At 44.4% G+C, this 17,151-nt stretch overlaps 1 protein-coding gene across 9 annotated transcripts in view; it reads right to left on the bottom strand.

Annotated features, from left to right (window-relative positions):
• Positions 1–9,315, bottom strand: part of TBC1D24 (TBC1 domain family member 24) — a 34,583-nt gene extending 25,268 nt beyond the window's left edge. For 5 of the 9 annotated variants that reach the window (XM_039732294.1, XM_039732286.1, XM_039732292.1 and 2 more), the window contains exon 1: positions 9,248–9,315. The gene's annotated coding sequence lies outside the window, so the exon portion shown is untranslated. Of the gene's footprint in view, positions 1–3,467; positions 3,563–5,011; positions 5,066–9,033; positions 9,165–9,247 lie in introns of those variants that run through there. The other 4 variants (XM_039732288.1, XM_039732291.1, XM_039732289.1 and 1 more) reach the window with 4 other exon arrangements.
• Between the last annotated feature and the right edge of the window lie 7,836 nt (positions 9,316–17,151).

The following is a 17,151-nucleotide window of genomic DNA, read 5'->3' as shown; positions in this document are numbered from 1 at the left end:
TCAGAAAAAAAAAAAGATTTGAACTATTACTTTCAGTATAGGGAATATAAGGTTACAATTTTACTAAAGATAACATGGCTGAGGGCAACTTCAATGATTTTATTCTTTAGAATAATTATTTTATTATTAAAGGGGTTTGCTTGTTTTTTTCTTTACAAAATGCAGGAACTAGCAAACTGAAATTTCTGAACTACAAGCAACTCAGAGGGCAACTATTTCTTTCAAATGAAGAGTACATTAAATACTCTACAGTAGTGAAATATTCAGTCTAAACTTCTTAAAAAACAACTCCAACTTTGGCTAAAGCCTGAGATTATATTATTTGATATTGCTTTTAATAAACATAAGAGTGTCCTAAAAACCCAAGCAACAATTAATCAGGAGATCCTGGTTCCCCATTCCATTTAGGTATTCTTGCAACTTTGTGCTCTGAAAGTCTGCCTACAGACTTTCATATAATCATATAATCTTTCAATAAAAGATTATTAAGACACTTCATTTAAATCTAGTGTAGTTGCTCTCTAACAGGAACTACCAAATTTGAAAATTACATTTTTCATCTCGTGCATGAGCAGTTATATCACCTTGGATTCAGCTCTTTGCTAGGTACAGATACAGTCAGATACTGACAACTAACATTTTGGCAGGCATTTTTTAAGGTTCTAATAGATAGCAAATTTTCCTTTATGCTGCCCTTCAGCTCAAGAGTACTGTAATCCTCCGGACCTGCAGCGTATCATTTGGTGTTTATATTTCTGACCACTGTTGTAGGCATGGAAAATACTCAAATTTATTCTTTTTCATAACCTTGTGAAACTAATCCATGCAGAAGGCAAATGAAGAGATAATGAGAACTGCTTCCTCAAGACTGCTTGCTACTAGTCCTTTTCCCAGTAAGAGGAAATTAAGTCCAAAAGTCTGAGATTAATTCCATCCTTGAGGGGTACTCTGAGAGTAGTACTCAATCACCTCTGAGATGTTTGCTTTGTAAAGGGAAGTCTGACAGAAGCACAAAGCAACTCAGAAAAGTAGCAGTAACTGCAGAACAAAAGACAACTGGCAGGCAGCTTCCCTCTCCTCCCCCAGTATTTCAGTGCATTCTGCAGCTTTCCCCATCCTGGACTTACAGCAGCACACCTTGACATCTCTGCCACATGGATCTGGCAACAAGACTGGACACCACTGTTCCCCCTGCACCCAAACACCTCCTGATCCGAAGCACAGTTGTACAGCCTAGGTGACTTTGTCACCCCTCCCTGCTGCAGATGTGTTTCAGAGCTTGAATTAAACACTCCATTTAGCATTAGAAAGCGACCAGCTCATCTCATGCAGAGTGTCTGGGAGCCTGTGGCTGCATTGTGCAGTGATGATCCCTTCCAGCAGAACACACAGAGTTCGATGGATTGCTTTAATGTGGTTAAATGCAGTTCGATCTCCACGATGTGCCCTGGGCACTCTGTACTCACAAGCTAGGCAGCACGATAAATTCCTGACAATGTTCTATTACAAGTTTAGCAATAGTGTGATAGCAGATTATTAGATGCTTCCTGCTGGGTTTTTGATATGCTTTTAGGACAAAGTCTAAAAACGTCTCAATTACCCAAGTGACTGATAAAGACCTGATATCAGAGCACTCTACACACGGCAAATACTTTTAGGCATTTAGATGATTTCTCTTGGGATATCACTACTGCACATGAAGCACAGTAACAGAATTTGTCCTGGAATCCCAGGTTTTCTTCCTTAGGAACATACTATCACCTTCTTAAACAGTCTAAATTTTCTGTAATTAATTTCTTGTGCACTTTATTAAAGTTCAGATGCACATTCAGACACAAAAGTTCCTCATTGCTGGGCAGGTAAGTGATAGTAGCTTATATTTAGGAGAATGTGTATGCCATGGAATCATGGAACAGTTTGGGTCAGAAGAGACCTTAAAGATCATCTCATTCCAACCCCTGCTGTGGACAAGGACACCTTTCACTATCCCAGGTTGCTCCAAGCCCCATCCAACCTGGCCTTGGACACATCCGGCAATGGGGCAGCCACAGCCTCTCCTGGCACCCTGCTCCGGGACCTCATCATCCTCTGAATAAAGAATTTCTTCCTAATATCTAAATTAGATACATCTCATAGCTGTGAGCACTTCAATACAAAGCATCCCCTCCTTCCCATCTCTGGGTTGGGATGACACAAGCACTTCTGATGTCCAGTCCCTGTGGGTGCTGTGAGCAGTAAGATACCAAAAACACACACACAGAACCAAACAAGATAAAAGCCTGGGGAAAAACAACACACTTTTATTGAAAAAATGTAAGAGGAAAGAAATGGTTAATGGCTCCACAAAGGTTCAAAAAGGCTAAAGAGCAGAGCATTGTAAGAGGATACTGGAAGCAAACGTTATCAAAGCCATAGGTCAGTAGCTTTCCCTCCTGCTTACACCATAAAAACTCAAGGAACAAACAGTAGAATTAAAGAGAAGGTAATTCCTACCTTTTCCCCTCCAGATAAAGGAAAATGGCACTAAACCTGTAAAACTATCTCACATGATGCATTAAAAATGATCCATTATAAAAAAGATATCTATCAAAGTAGTGCAAAAAATCAATACAATTTTCTGTGTACACTGTCTGTGTTTTCCTTCTGGTCCTTCCAAACCATAGGGGTGAAAAAACCCTTCACACTGTGCTAATTATTTGTCTTCCCTTGGTTGCAAAATCGGAAATAACTACAAACTACTGCTGTCTCACTTCAACAGCAGCCTCTGACTGTGACCAACAGTCTTTGGTCTTATTATTTTAACTTTCCTATAACACCTTACTTTATATCTTTCTCTGGAAGTACAGTCAACTACACAGAACCAAAGACAGTGTTGACTGTCAGTGAAAAGGTTGACATGGTATCAAATCCATACACAATAATCCAATCCCTTTTTCCTCTCTGTTGCACTGGATGCTGTCAGTTTGACATCTATCACCTTGAGACTCTTTTCCACTGCATTTGCTGGCAGAAAAACATATTTAAATATCTGTTGATGATATGTTCTCCTCTTAGACACAGTGTCTGCATTGGTTTCTGTCAAACACTGATTTATTAATTTTCCTCTTATCTAAGCCAGAAGGTGCAGGAACATGTACTTTACAGGTACATGCAGCCATGTGTTATTTCTTTTACAGTTAGAGTTTATTCAGGTCCAGAACAGCAGCTCACAGCATGAATGGAAACACAAGTAGATTTTTACAAGCAGAAGATACAATCTGAGATACCAGGAAAGGGCATCCCTAGGAGAGATGTTTGACAAGAAGCCTTTCCCAAGTACATGGCAATATATTGTATATATACAAAATAATATATAATATGGCATATATACAATTTTAATATGGCAAATTGTATATATGCCATTTTAAAAAACTAATACTTAGCATCATTTTCCTCACAATATTCATATTTATAAAAAATACACCCACACAGAAGACTGCTGGACATTCTCTCTTGAGAAAGGCTCAAAATATGAATGGTGCCATTCAAAGTCTGTTCAGGAAACCAGCCAATGTCCCAATTCCCCATATAATCTTTAAAACAAAGCAAAAAGACAATTTAGTCAAAACAATTCAAGTATCAATGTGGATACTTATGCCAGTTTAATTCTTCTGTAAAATTAACTAATAATACATGTTTATAGTGGTTTAAGACCTTCTCGTGCAACACACGAACATATAAAGCCTTAATGAGCAGTGCTGGAGAGCTTAAGGGGTACCTAAATTGGGAAACTTGTGGAAGCAGCAGTAACCCTGGTGTAATGGAGCACACAAATCCTTAATCTATGCTGAGCCTATGGAAATCACTACACACAGCTCTTGGATGTGTAGTAAGCAAATGGACATGTACACTTCACTCCTGCCAGCAGTTATCCCTACAACTTTTTTATTCCAGGGGAGATTTGTGCTCCCATAATTTCAGCCAGCAGCTAAAAACAGGGTAGGGAAACCTTACTATCTCAGACTATTTCATGATTGTCTACACTAAGTATAAGGGCACAGCATTATTTTGTTGGAAAGCAAAAGCCAATTTACAGTAAGATGAGCATACAGTAAGATTAGCATATAACTAACTAAAATTACTTAAAACTGTCATTTTACTCAGAATTTTATTTTCTTCCAGCTCTGCAAAACCCTACAGATTTTTTTCCTTTCTTCTAACATTGCTCAGAAGAAAAGCTTCAATAATCTGGTATGCCCTGTAATGGATTACCCTTTCCTGAAATCAAGTGTAGATTACCCTACACAGGGGAGATATTCAGACAGCAACTACATTTTACAAGCAAAGGAGAACCTAAGCTCAGCCAGTAGCTCCATTTTGGGAAACTGGAACAACACATTGCTTTATTTTGGTACTTATTTCTGTCATCTTTCTAAAATTATGCTCCATTAAAAGAGTAGCAACAAACACTCCTGTGCAGCAGCAGAGGTACAGAAACAGCACCTTGTAATGAAAAACTGATGAGAGTGAAACCCCACACTAGTCCTGCATTAGTATGATTGTGATTTCAAAATCACAACAGATTAGTTGCCAAGTTTAAAATGTTACAATTAGTGTATACTGTTAATCTTCCTAGTCTTTCTGGGGAGAGAACTTTGTGTGTTCTCTGTGAACAGCTACTGAGAGAACTGGCCCTGTCACAGAGCTCAGAATCCAGGGCACAGGTTTTACAGGAAGCTTTGGTGTTGAGGGTGCTCTGCACCCATGTGCTTCCTCCTGAGCAAACTTGAAGGGATTGAACATACCTGACACACCTACTCCTCTCTCCAGTGGCACTGCACTGGCCAATACTTTCCAAGTCTCTCACCTGGAGGATATTGAAATGTAAACCAGGAATCCTGTCTCCACATCCAGATTAGAAAAGAAACATTTTCTTTACAGAATGAAGATATTACAAAACAAAACTATTAAACAAAAAGAATCCCAAAACTCCTCCACCACTCAGACTGAAGTGCTTTTTATTAATCCTTACCTTAGGACTTGTGAATGTACAGATCTTCTTACATCTTACTCCCTTCTGTTTGGCCTGTTTGTGAGGTGAAAAATAATCTATAAAAATTAGACTATTTTAAACAGTGCACTGGGCAACACTGATATGCATCAGGGGCACCACTGACCTCCACGCCTTAAAAAAATAAAAGTATCTGCATGCACAGCTTCCAACCTTCACTCCTGAAACTGTGCTATAGAAAACAAGGTGACAAATACCCTCACCAAAGAGAACAGCTAAATGACCACATTATTAAAGTGCTTGGAGCATCAAAAACTCATTTCAGTCTCTAAAATCACAAGCAGGATTACTACTTGTGGCAGCTGTGTCACAAACACTTTTAGCTCCCCCTATTCTCTACAGGATGTACAAAGTCTGCATTAAATAGGCAATCTCTGGAAAATGTCTCTCTTCCAGGGACTAACAGGTACTTGCTGCACAGGTACATGATTTTGGAATTCCAGCTCTGCAGTGTTTGGATCACCAGTTCTGAAACAAATCCAACTATACTCTGATGATACACAGTGGACTATGGGGCTAGAACAGCTGATTTGCTGAGAGTTGATATCTGGCCTTTGTCCTATTAGGCAGAAAAATTCATACTAATCTGAACATTATTTTTCTTTTCAAAATGTTGATAGTCAGCGTAGCAGATTTGGCAATAACACAGTACAAGTTTTCTGAAACACAGTTATGGATTCAGGACAACCCCCAGCCAGGGAATAACGTGCTCTGACTCCATAATTCAGAAGGCTGAACAAATGCTTTAATAAGCCATTCTATATTACACTACATTACTACTATCATACTAATACTATACTACTAAAGAAAAACCTGTGACCCTTACAGACAGTCACAACACAGCTTTGACCTAATTGGCCAATCAATCCAAATAACCATCATCAGAGTCCAATAACCAAATCACTCTTGGTAAACAATCTCCATAACACATTCCACATGTGCCAAACAACAGGAGCAGCAAGTAGAGATAAGACTTGTTTTCCTTCTTCTTTCTCTAGCTTTCTCACTGTCTTCCCCAGGAAAGATCCTGGGAGAGAGAATTATGTCTCTCTCTGCTCAAAGAGTATTTGAATACCACACACAGTCACTACACGTGTACTTGTGTATGATTTATTTCTCCTTTAAGTTGTTATCCTCATAAAAAATACCAAAATAATGCAGTGCTGAATTTTGGCAGCTACACCTAAGTTACACTTATTTGACAACATAATGAGGAGAGAAAGAAAGGGATTTACACTTACAGAGAGTAAGTTTAGATTAGACTTTGGGAAGAAATTCTTTCCTGTGAGGGTGGCGAAGCCCTGGCAGCCACAGAGCAGCTGTGGCTGCCCCTGGATCCCTGGCAGTGTCCAAGGCCAGGCTGGACAGAGCTTGGAGCACCCTGGGACAGTGGAAGGTGTCCCTGCCCATGGCAGGGGGTGGAATGAGATGAGCCTTAAGGGCTGTTCCAAGCCAAACCACTTTGTGGTTTTTGCTGATGTAGCTGCCTACACTCCAAGCATCATTCAGCACATTGGCAGTGTCCAAGATTTCTCCTGAGTCTCCTTCCCAAGACAGTGGGAATCAACAGCTCATGGTCTTTTGCAACATTTCTGAAAGTCCAGGCAATTGTTCTCTAACTGCAGAAGTTTAAGCAGTAGGAGAACAAATGAGTTATGCTAAAGCCTAAGAGTGTGAACACCACAGATACAAGCACTTCTGCATATTAAAGTCAGAGGTTTTAAAACATTTGAGTCCAGAACAGGACCTCACCAGCACATATTCCCACCAACACATGTGGACTCCAAGCCAGTCAATCATTAATTATAGTGCAATAAGATTTATTTTTGTATCAGGTGACTGGTCAAGTAGCAAAGCAGGAAATAGCTCAAGAACACCATTTCTACAACAAAACCTACTACATCTGCTAACACACCCCATTCAATTGTGTCAGACTATTGCAAATAAACCTGAAAATAAAGGCAACCCCAAATGAATTTGAGTTGCAGTTCCTTAGTTCTTTAGTTTGAAATTGTAGCTCTTTAGTTCTGATTCAAGGCTGTACAGACAGAATAAAAGGAGCTACTTTTCTTTCAGACCATTAACACAGTTTATCAATTTTGAATGGTAACACACATGTATCTGTGCCTCAGCATGCAGCCACACAGCCCAACAGCAGCAGTTCCAGCTGCTGCACCAACCTAACAGGGAAGGCAAGGGGAATTCTACAGGGAAGAACAGCAAGGACCTACGTTATGGTATGTTACCAATAATGTGCTTGTCACTGGCTCTATGTGGCTTCAGCACTAAAGCAAAGGCACTTATGACCTAAATAAATGCCAGACAAGGCATACAATACAACAATAATGCCTAAACAACACATTATCAGATTGCAATAACCTTGGTACTGGAGATGTGAGACACCCGTGCAGTGTGCAGGTTTGCTTTGCTTGCCTTAAATATACAAACAGTTATTTCAGTACAGGAATAGCTTCTTTTCCCATTTTTTTTACAGTCCAAATAACAGGGTGATCAGAGGATGGAGATCCATAAAGATCTCAGATTAACAGAACAAATAAGCAAAAACAACCAAGGGGAGAAAACAAAGGTCACAACAAAAGGAGTATGCTGGGAAGAGCAGAGGTACTTAAATATGGGATGGATCCACAAACAGCCTGCTAGAAACATTTACTTGGCAGCACTTAGTCATTAACAGCAAAATCCCAAACAACCCCAAACAAACAAACCAACCCACCAGAAACAAAGAACAAAACAAAAACCACAAAAACACCACCACCAACAACAAAAAACTCCAAACAAAACAACAACCCCGCCAAAACAAACAAACAACCAACAACAAACCAACCCAAAAAAAACAGGGAGAAAGCTGTTTTTGAGTTAAAATTTCTGGCCGTGGGAACACCTGCAAACTATCAAATATTAATGACAGAAAAGACTTTCATGATAAGGATTCCCAACAGCTAATTATTGCGCAATACTGTCCACAGCTGTTTTGAAAATTACAAAGGATATAAGTATCATGTACTGCTTGGAAGGAGCAAAAAGTTACCATAAAATGTTGCTGGAATCCTTGAACTTATAAGTTTGAGTTATAATTGCTGTTCCTGAGTAACTACCTTGGAGAAGTTTTTTGCAATAGTCTAACAGCTAGTGATTACAGAAAGAAGAAAATTCCAACAACAGGGAATTAATTCCCTGTTCTGCTAATACAGTGCCCTAGATATGATCAGTGTTATTTCTATGCTCTGGATACTCCTGGATGCTCTGAAAATCCTACTGGGATTTCCTCTAAGCCAGAAGAGCTCTCAGATGGTCTGGCTTCTTGTAGGAATTGAACATAAAACCACAAGGATTGAGATAATACAGTTCAAAGGAGAAGGGCCCACTTTCCTCTCATCACCAGTACACAGCACCCAAGAGGTGTCCTCACTCCTGCTGCCCGAATCAGCTGAGCGTGCTGCATGCACCCGGCTATTGCTCGCTGTGCTCACAGGCCCAGAGAGGCTGGGCAGCACTTCGGCAGGCTCCAGCCAGCACTGTGAATTTGGTGTTTGGTGGCTAACAGTGTGCCAGCCCCAACATCCCAGCAGCAATTTGCACTGAAGGGTGGGCCGGAAAGACTAAAGTGAAAATAAACTCACAAAAAAAATTATACTTTCATTATAGAAATTTTAAAACCATTGCAGGCAGAGGGTGCAGAGCACAAGTGCTGGGCTTAGAGAGCTCTCCCTGCGAAGATCCGCTGCCCCGCTGCGGGGTGGGCTGGCAGAATAGCTGTAAACTGTGCGGGCCGGGGCGAGCGTCACCAGCGGTCAGAAGATCCTCTGAGGCACTGAGCGGCACCTGAGGCTGCCACAAGCCATCCCAACACCCTCCAGCCCCCAGCGCAGCCCAGAGCCCCACGGTCTCCGGGCACCGACACCCCTGGAGGTTCCGCCCTGGGTTCTGGAGCCCACAGACCCACACAGCGGCTGGGGCCGCACCCGAGCCTCCCCCGCAGCTGCTGCCTGGTCACGCACGGCCAGCGACCCGCGGCCCGGACACGGGAGCCTGACGAAGGCCGGTCTCGGAGCCGGCCCCCTGCGGGTCCCTCCCGGCCCCTCGCCAGAGGATGCTGTCGTGATGCCACCGCCGAACACGAGTTTCACCCCCCTCGATCGCCTCCCGGCGCCGCCCTCGCCTCCGCCCCCGCCTCACCGCTCTCCGCCGCTCCGGGCCGCGTCCGGCGGGACCGGGGGCGCGAGCAGCCCCGCGCCTGCGCAGAGGGCGCGGCAGCAGTGGGACGGGCGCGCGCACGCGGTCCCGCCGAGCCGGGCGGGCGCGCGCGGAGTGTCCCCGGCCCTGGGGCCGAGCGGGGCTGTGAGAGGGGCGGTGAGGAGCGGTGAGGGGTTGTGGGGAGCTGTGAGGGGCGGTGAGGGGCCGTGAGGAGCTGTAAGGGGCGGTGAGGGGCTGTAAGGAGCTGTGGGGGGCTGTGAGGAGCTGTGAGGGGCGGTGAGGGGCTGTGAGGGGCGGTGAGGAGCTGTGAGAGCTGATGGAGGGGTGGTGAGGGTGTCTGCGAGGGCTGATGGAAGCTTTGGGGGAACAGGAGGCTGTGAGGGGGTCACAGTGAAGGACTGTGAGGGTGGTGCAGGCCAAAATTTAGGGAGTGTGAGGGATGATGGGGACTGTGAGGAGTGATGGGTGTCAGTGAGGGACAGTGTGGAGCAGACATGGTGGTTGCAGCAGTGTTGTTATAAGACTATAGAAATTTGGTGAAAAAGAAACCACTTGTGAGCCAGCTGGTTGTTAGAGATCAGAGAGGGTGAGGGTAGCTGGACTTGATCTCTTATAACCAGTTTGGCACTGTAAGTGGTTGTGTTCAATAGGAACTTCCATGAGCACAGATTCTCAAACAAGGCCTGTTCAACACTGAGTCTGGTAATGTTCAATAAGAACTTTCACCATCGCAGATTGATGAATAGTGTGCTTTATTGAAGCGGCAGAAATACAAGGGGGAATGGAAGGGGGAAATAACTGTAAGGTAGTATGTTTTAAATAGATTTTCAGAAGTAATTCTTTACTCAGGGGGTGGTGAAACCCTGGTACAGATTTCCCAGAGAAGCAGTGGCTGCCCCTGCATCCCTGGAAGTGTCCAAGGCCAGGTTTGATGGGGCTTGGAGCAACCTGGGATAGTGGAAAGTGTCCCTGCCCATGGCAGGGGGTAGAACTGGATGTGCTCTGAAATCTCTTCCAGCCCAAACCATTGTAATATTCTGTGAAATATAGATTTGGAATTGCTGGATGGATGCACTAGCTGTGATTGATTTCTAACAGTAGCAGTAGTATAGTGTTAACCCAGGTAATAATAATCATAATCATTTTATGTAGAAGCTTACAATTAATGCTTGGGAGGAGGGAGAGCAGACTAATTACCCATCACCTGTTTCTAAGGTCCTTTTGGGTCTTCCTCCTAACTAGGTGAAAATTTTACCCTCCTTATGTACAGCCCAATCTTATCCCCCTGCTCCTTCTTCACATATAGCATGATCTAAGCACAGAGCAATGTAATACAGTAATATATGTGGGACTAAGGTACTTAGTGAAGGCAATTAGCATATGCAGGGTTTGTTGGAGGTTTTTTGTGGTTTTTGTTTGGGTTTTTTTTTTAAATTTATTTTATTTTTATTGTTTTGTTTGTTTTGTTGTTTGTTTTTGTGGGTTTGTTTTGTTTTGTTTTATTTGGTTTTTTTGTTATGGTGGTCTTTGAAGTTCTGGTCATACAACTTTGTTTTCATTTGCTTTATTCAGAGCTAAAGCAGTACCATTGCATTTCCACAGGACGTGCTCCTTCAAGGGCTTTCGTGACGTCAGCTGTGCACTCTCCATCCACAGAGATAACACAGAGGGTACACAGCATATACTGTGGGTATTAAGCCTCAGCCCTTGCTTGGCTCCTCAGTCATCATCCCACAGAAAGCAGTGCTGTGTGAGGAGAACTTGGGCTGTGCTTCTGCCCTGGGCCCTGGGAAAAGCTCAGTGCAGATGTTAGAAACAATTGCTGCTTTAGGAAAGCTTTAAAATCTGGCTACTTTTGTGCTCAGTAACAATATGTCTGGGTTTGGGTTTTTTTTGCCAAGCCTACAATGGCCAGGACAGAAAATGGTTCATTTTAAAGATGAAGGATTTCCCTAGTGTTTATTTGACTTGGCTTGGCAGCAGTGCTCTGTTTATGACTGGATAAATAACTGCCACATTAAAGATTATTAACTAGCAATGCTTCAGTGGCCAATAAAGTACTAATCTTTTATATGGTGTTATATATGTACACAGCTTGGTACGGCTGGATCTTGCCAAAGAGATAACAAATCCCTTACCTGGAAGGTTTACAATCTAAAGGAAACCACAAAGGACCACAAGAAAAGTACTAAACATGATAATGAAACATAAAATACACAGAGGACTTGGAGCCATTTGCAGCTGCATTTTAAACAGGGTCTTGGGTGTTTTATATTTACCTTAAAGCTCCTGGGCAGAGAGGCAATATAAAATCCTATGTTTGGGTTGGAAGGACCTCAAAGCCCATCCAGTCCCACCCTGTGCCATGGGCAGGGGCATCTTCCATTAGACCAGATTGCTCCAAGCCCTGTCCAACCCTTCCTCGAGCACTTGAACAGGGATGGAGCAGCCACACCATCTCTGGGCAGCCTGTGCCAGGGCCTCATCACCCTCACTGAATAAACCTTTTCCTAATATCTGGTCTAAATCTCCCCTCTTTCAGTTTAAACCATCCCCCCTTTTCCTGTTACTACAGGCCCTGCTGAAAAGCCTGTCCTCACCTTTCTTGCAGACCCCTCTTACTTCCCGCAGACAGACTCAGCGACCACTGTGCTGTGTCAGATGGTCAGCGGGATCTTGGGCTATGCTGCCTCTGCTGGTGGCCAGGCAGGGCAGCCCCACTGCTCCAAAGCAGGCCTAAGCTCCAAACTGGGAAGCAGTAAGCAGTCCTTGTAATGTGCTTCCTTTAAGGCTTCCTTGTGACTGGCTAATGCTGTTGCGGAAAGCAATGGACTCATGTCATGGAGCATGAGAGCCATTTCCAGAAGCTGATGAGAAATAATTTGTTTATCCAAATCTTAATTGGAAATATAATACATTATTTTATATTCACTTGTGTTTGATTCTGCAGCGTCCTAGAGGGCACTTCCACACATGTAAAGCATTATGTTCCTTGTGCTAGAAGCTGAGCTAACAAGGAAAGCAGGTTTAAAAGAGGGTGAAAGTGGTTGGAGAGGTGTGAGGACAGAGATAAGTGTGGGCAGCATTTGCTAAGGTTTTGTAGGAGGATGAAAAGCTTTCATCTGTCTTCAGCATTTATAGATCCTTTCACTGCAATATGTGAGACATGTATTTTGCATACTTGGACTCGTGGTGCCCCTCTGAGGTAAAGCAGTACTGGTATTTTCACGTCCCTCCCAGGAAACTGCGGCAGAGACACTGTGTTCACATGGAGAAAAAGAAGCTGGGGATTGACAGGCTTTGGAGAAGCAAGAGCAGGCACAGAGAGAGGGACCAGACTCTCAGAGTTTCTCTCCTTAAATGTGAACCATTATTGGAGCTGAACGTACTGTTTAGCCAGACAGTTGTTCTCAGTGTTCTGAAAGGAATAATTGAAGGCTCTCTCCGAACTTCTGTCCTGATGCTCAGCGGTGCCTTATTGAGAGGTAATTTAGGAGTATAATGGTGACTAAAGCCTCTGCATTGCCTGGTGGTTTTACCTAATTCTGGTACTCTGGGTGCAGTAAGGGGATAGAGTTCAAGGAGGCAGAGATAAGATAAAGGGCACAGAGATAAGGTCAGTGTGGGGAAATCTTTCAGGAGAGGGGCCTGTGTGAATGCATGATAAAAGGAGACAGCAGGCTGTGGATTTTGGTGAAAATGGCAGATTATACGGGTAGAGTGGATGTAAAACTTTGGAGCCTGCATATGAGTAATCTCCGCCAACCTGTGTTCAGGCTGTTGGACTGTCTGTGGCTGTGAGAGAGAGGGCGAAGACCTTGCTTGAGTAGCTGGCTGATGGCTGGTGGAAAACATATTTGAATGCATCTACTCTTCTTCCTGGAGGAAGATGTTCATTGCTGGCAGCTTTACAGAAGCCAAGGAATGCCAAGGCTCTCTGAGTCCTAAACCTTGCAGTGGTTCAAATAAAGAGAAAGGCCCAGTGAGCCCCTGGGCATGGAAGGCAGTGTCTACAGAGGCTTTTGAGGGATGAAGGAAAGATATTTTTTAATATCTAACTAGTTCTCAGAGTTTTGAAACACTTTCATGTAGCATGAAATAAAGTAATTCTGCAAGCGCAGTGCTGGGTGAAGCCTGTGACCTTTGGGTTTGTGCCTTGATGGTGGCTTCTCTCTCTGTTCTCTGAAGAATGAGAACAAGTGAGCTCATATTGAACCATTCCTTTATGTGGGAATGCTATTCCCCTTGAACACACGTTTTCCAGAACTACAGGAACAGAAATTTCTCTTCTATATACAGCTGTATATCTCACATTTTCTTATGAAACCAGGCTGGAGTTATGGACTAGGCACTGGATGTAATGGAGGCTTTTTGACAGGCGTAGTGGAGGGATTGGAAAACTGGATTGGGAAACATGAAAGCAAGAAAAGAAAAGCAAGTGAGGAATGGCTAAGTGGATAGAATGATCCATCACATGAGACCTATCCTCATGTGTGTCCAACAGCCTTGGAGAGGAGATTTGCACTGGTAAGATGGGCAGAGGAGCAGCTGGAGAATCATCAGAGAATGCCAGGAAGCACAGAAGGGTCTTAGGCCAAAACCTAAGCTGAGCTAGTAAAACACTGGTTTTGCTGGCCCTGCAGCAATGGGATTTGCCTTGGGCTGCTTGCATGGGAAGCTGATAAGACTCGGCAAAGTCTGACCTCCTGTGGGTAAAACTGGGAATTACTAGGAGATAATTAAGCAAATCTTTTTCCTATCACGTGCTAGCATCTTAATGAGAGGTTTGCTCAGTGGTGTGGATTACTTCTCATCCACTTGCAGCAGCCAGACCTGGTTCTGCCCCTCTAGATGAGATGCTGATGTTACTCCTGGCAATGTAGGTGAGGCCAATGGTCCCAAAACTGGGAGAGTGCTGGTGGATTTTTTAATGATACAAAAGGAATGTGGTCATGAAGGCAGCCAAGCCTCTGTGACTGCAGGAAGTACTCGGTGGACACTGTGTTTTTCGTTTGGTTGGATGGGTTGCATCCCTGTTTCTTTGTCCCTTCCCCAACTCTGGCAGCTCTTGCCTTTTAGGGTTGAGGAGTCACATTGTACCATGAATGTGAAACGTTGTCTTCTGGTACTGGGTAATCCTCTTGGTGTAGAGAGAGGATTTGTGAGAAAGGAATTAGCAGTTTCCCTTTAGGATGACTTTAATCCCCCTCCTCCATGAGGAGACTGAAGTGATGTGTAGTACATTCCCAGCATATTGCACCAGGTATTCCAGAGTGGAATGTTGCTTGTTAGGGTCCAACTTTGGCTGCAGGTGCTGCTGTGGTGTTCCATACCTGGTAGGGTCCAGTCCACAGAGAGTCCTCTGGCTATTGGGCATCTTTGGAGCACTCTTACCAACTCTTGACTCTGGAGGAGGAGAGTTCATTGCAGAAGGATCTTGCACATGACAGTTTTCCTCCCCCCATATGGTGCCTGCCTCATGATCTGTGGGATCTTAGGGAATGACTAATAATCCAAGGGCTTTTCCTGGGAGGGTGATTCTGAAGGAGTTTGGTTTATTCTAAGTGCAGTTGTATCTTATAAGCACCAGGGACTGTTGGTCAGTCACGTGCTACAGACATGGATAGATAATGAAACGTTGCTTAATTTATGCCCTGTGCTGTATTTGATGTTGTCTTGATCCCTTTCTTTCCCCCACGCTCTACTGCACCAGCTCAAACACAGCACTGCATTTTCGCAGGAGGCTCATTGGCTTTCATCAGGCAAAGCAGGAACTTTTTTTTGGAATTGGCATCCCTCATGGTATTATGTCTCTGGGCTCCTGGCTCTGGGTCTTCAGGGTCTCTGGTGCATTTACCTCATAGTGTGATTGAGCAGAAGCAGTGAGGGACCTGCAGAGTTCACAGCAAAGGTAGCTGGACAAGTAAGTTCAAAACCAGGCTGTGATCCCATGGATCTGCTTCTTAGAGACCTGAGAATAGGCTGAACCTCCCGGTGAAGGGTAAGAGAGTATGGTGCCCAGACAGCCTCTGCCTGGAGAGGGATCCTGTCTGTCCCAGCCAAGCAGCCAGGGCAGGCATAGCTCTCAAGAGGGCTTTACACCAAAATCCATGGCACTGGGTGCTCTCAGGCCTGCCTGTGTTTTCCTCTAAGGCAAAGCAGAACCTGCAATTAGTGTTTCCAGAAGGTGTGAAATAGAGCTGGAGGAAAAGCAGGCTTGGTGGTGATCTGGCCCAGGCCTGGTCCTTGCAGCCTTCATACCTGTGCTGGAGCGTGAATTGCTACTCTGTGCTGGTGCCCCTCACCCCTCTGCAAACTCTGTTTTCATTAGTGTGTGCTCTTTGGTTAAGGACCCTTCTCACTTCCAGCTGAACAAACACTTTCCATCGCGTGTAAAATCCAGCTTGGTGCTAATAGGCGTCTCCCCCCACCTTCCTCCCTCCCCTTTAGCACCTTTTCTGCAGTTGGCAGGACAAAAAAGTGTCGCTATTACCTGACTTATTATCAGCATGGAACTGTGATTTATGACATATGCTTGGTAGAGTGCCACGCTGAAAACATTTATGGCCCTCTTTGAGTCCTGCGGGGTGGTGAGGAGAGCAATGGCTGTGGAGGGAAAGCCAGTTGTTCCACCCTTGCAAAATACAGCAAAGTCTAAAGGCTTCCTCTGCCTTCTGACAGCAGCACTGTGGGCAGTAGGCTCCCTGCTCTGCCAATGTCAGTGGGTTGAGACACCAGTGCTCAGAACAGATGCAAGGTTTCCCTGTCCTTAGGAAACACACAGTTTCTCCCTTGGGAAATTTGTTGAACTCCCTATCTTTACTGCTTTTAGTCCTGTACAATCTTACCCCTCAGGCAGGATCTCAGAACCCACCTTCCTCATGTTCCTCATATGAGTGTCACCTCCTTTTTCCTCCCCTGGCTTCAAGTCCCTGTTCTCTCATGGGAGGGTCTGCAGCAGCTGCTCTATGTGCAGCAGGTCAAGCACAGCAGCTGTGAAAGGCAGGCATTACAGTAGGACAGCTACCCTCCAGCAACCAGCTTCACGCTCTGTCTGAAGGAAACAACCTGATCATTTAGTTCTCCATGTCTGGATTTGAGCTGAAATTGTGCTGTGGAGAGAAGGGGACAAATGAATTGTCATTGCTGTATGTGGGCTAGATTTGAATAGCAATATAAGGGACTGGGGAAAGTCCTGGCAGCAGCGACTTTTTCAGTGACTGAAGAGAGATTTATGAGAAATGAGACTTTATATCCAAGTCTTGAGATGAGTGGTATGGAAATTTGGCATAGGAAAGAGTTTTTTACACTAGGCTATTTGCTGATAACTGAAAAGTTAATGCTGACTGTTGAGCTCCTCTCAGGAAAACACCATCATTCATCTTTTAGAGGTATTTGGACTGTCTGCTCTGTCCACTTGTTCAAAGGATGGGAGCAGATATCATCCAAACCATTTCCCAGTTTCAGGAGCACACTTTCCCTGAAGCTGCTCAGTTAGAAGGAGCATTTGCTTGGCCTGCAGTGAGGCAGGCTCTCTGTACACTGTAGGGAAGGATCACGTGGCAGTTTGTCCTCTTTCTTTGGTTCCGGCTTTGCCAGCTGCTGGGTGAGAAGTAGGTCTCTGCAGCCCTCTGCTTCAACAGTGCCATGTGTGCATCCGTGTGCTGGTGCTAAAGGAGACGTTCTGGCTGGGCTTGAGTCCTGAGTGCTCTCTGCTACTTGCTGTCTGAAGGTTTGCAAGGTAAAGCCTTGGGAGCTGGGTGACATAAGGAGATCTGTGAAGCCCACAATGCCAAGCTAATGCTGCTTCCAGAGTCATCATCCTAGCTGCTGTTATTTCTGCATATCTTGTCCAAAGGGTCTCAAGGCTGAGGGTTTGGTCTGGG

This window comes from Passer montanus, unplaced genomic scaffold, assembly GCF_014805655.1.
Source record: "Passer montanus isolate IOZ18808 unplaced genomic scaffold, ASM1480565v1 scaffold8, whole genome shotgun sequence".
In the NCBI taxonomy this organism is placed as follows: domain Eukaryota; kingdom Metazoa; phylum Chordata; class Aves; order Passeriformes; family Passeridae; genus Passer; species Passer montanus.
The sequence above is the reverse complement of the archived record's forward strand: the minus strand, read 5'-3'. Positions and strand labels throughout refer to the sequence as shown.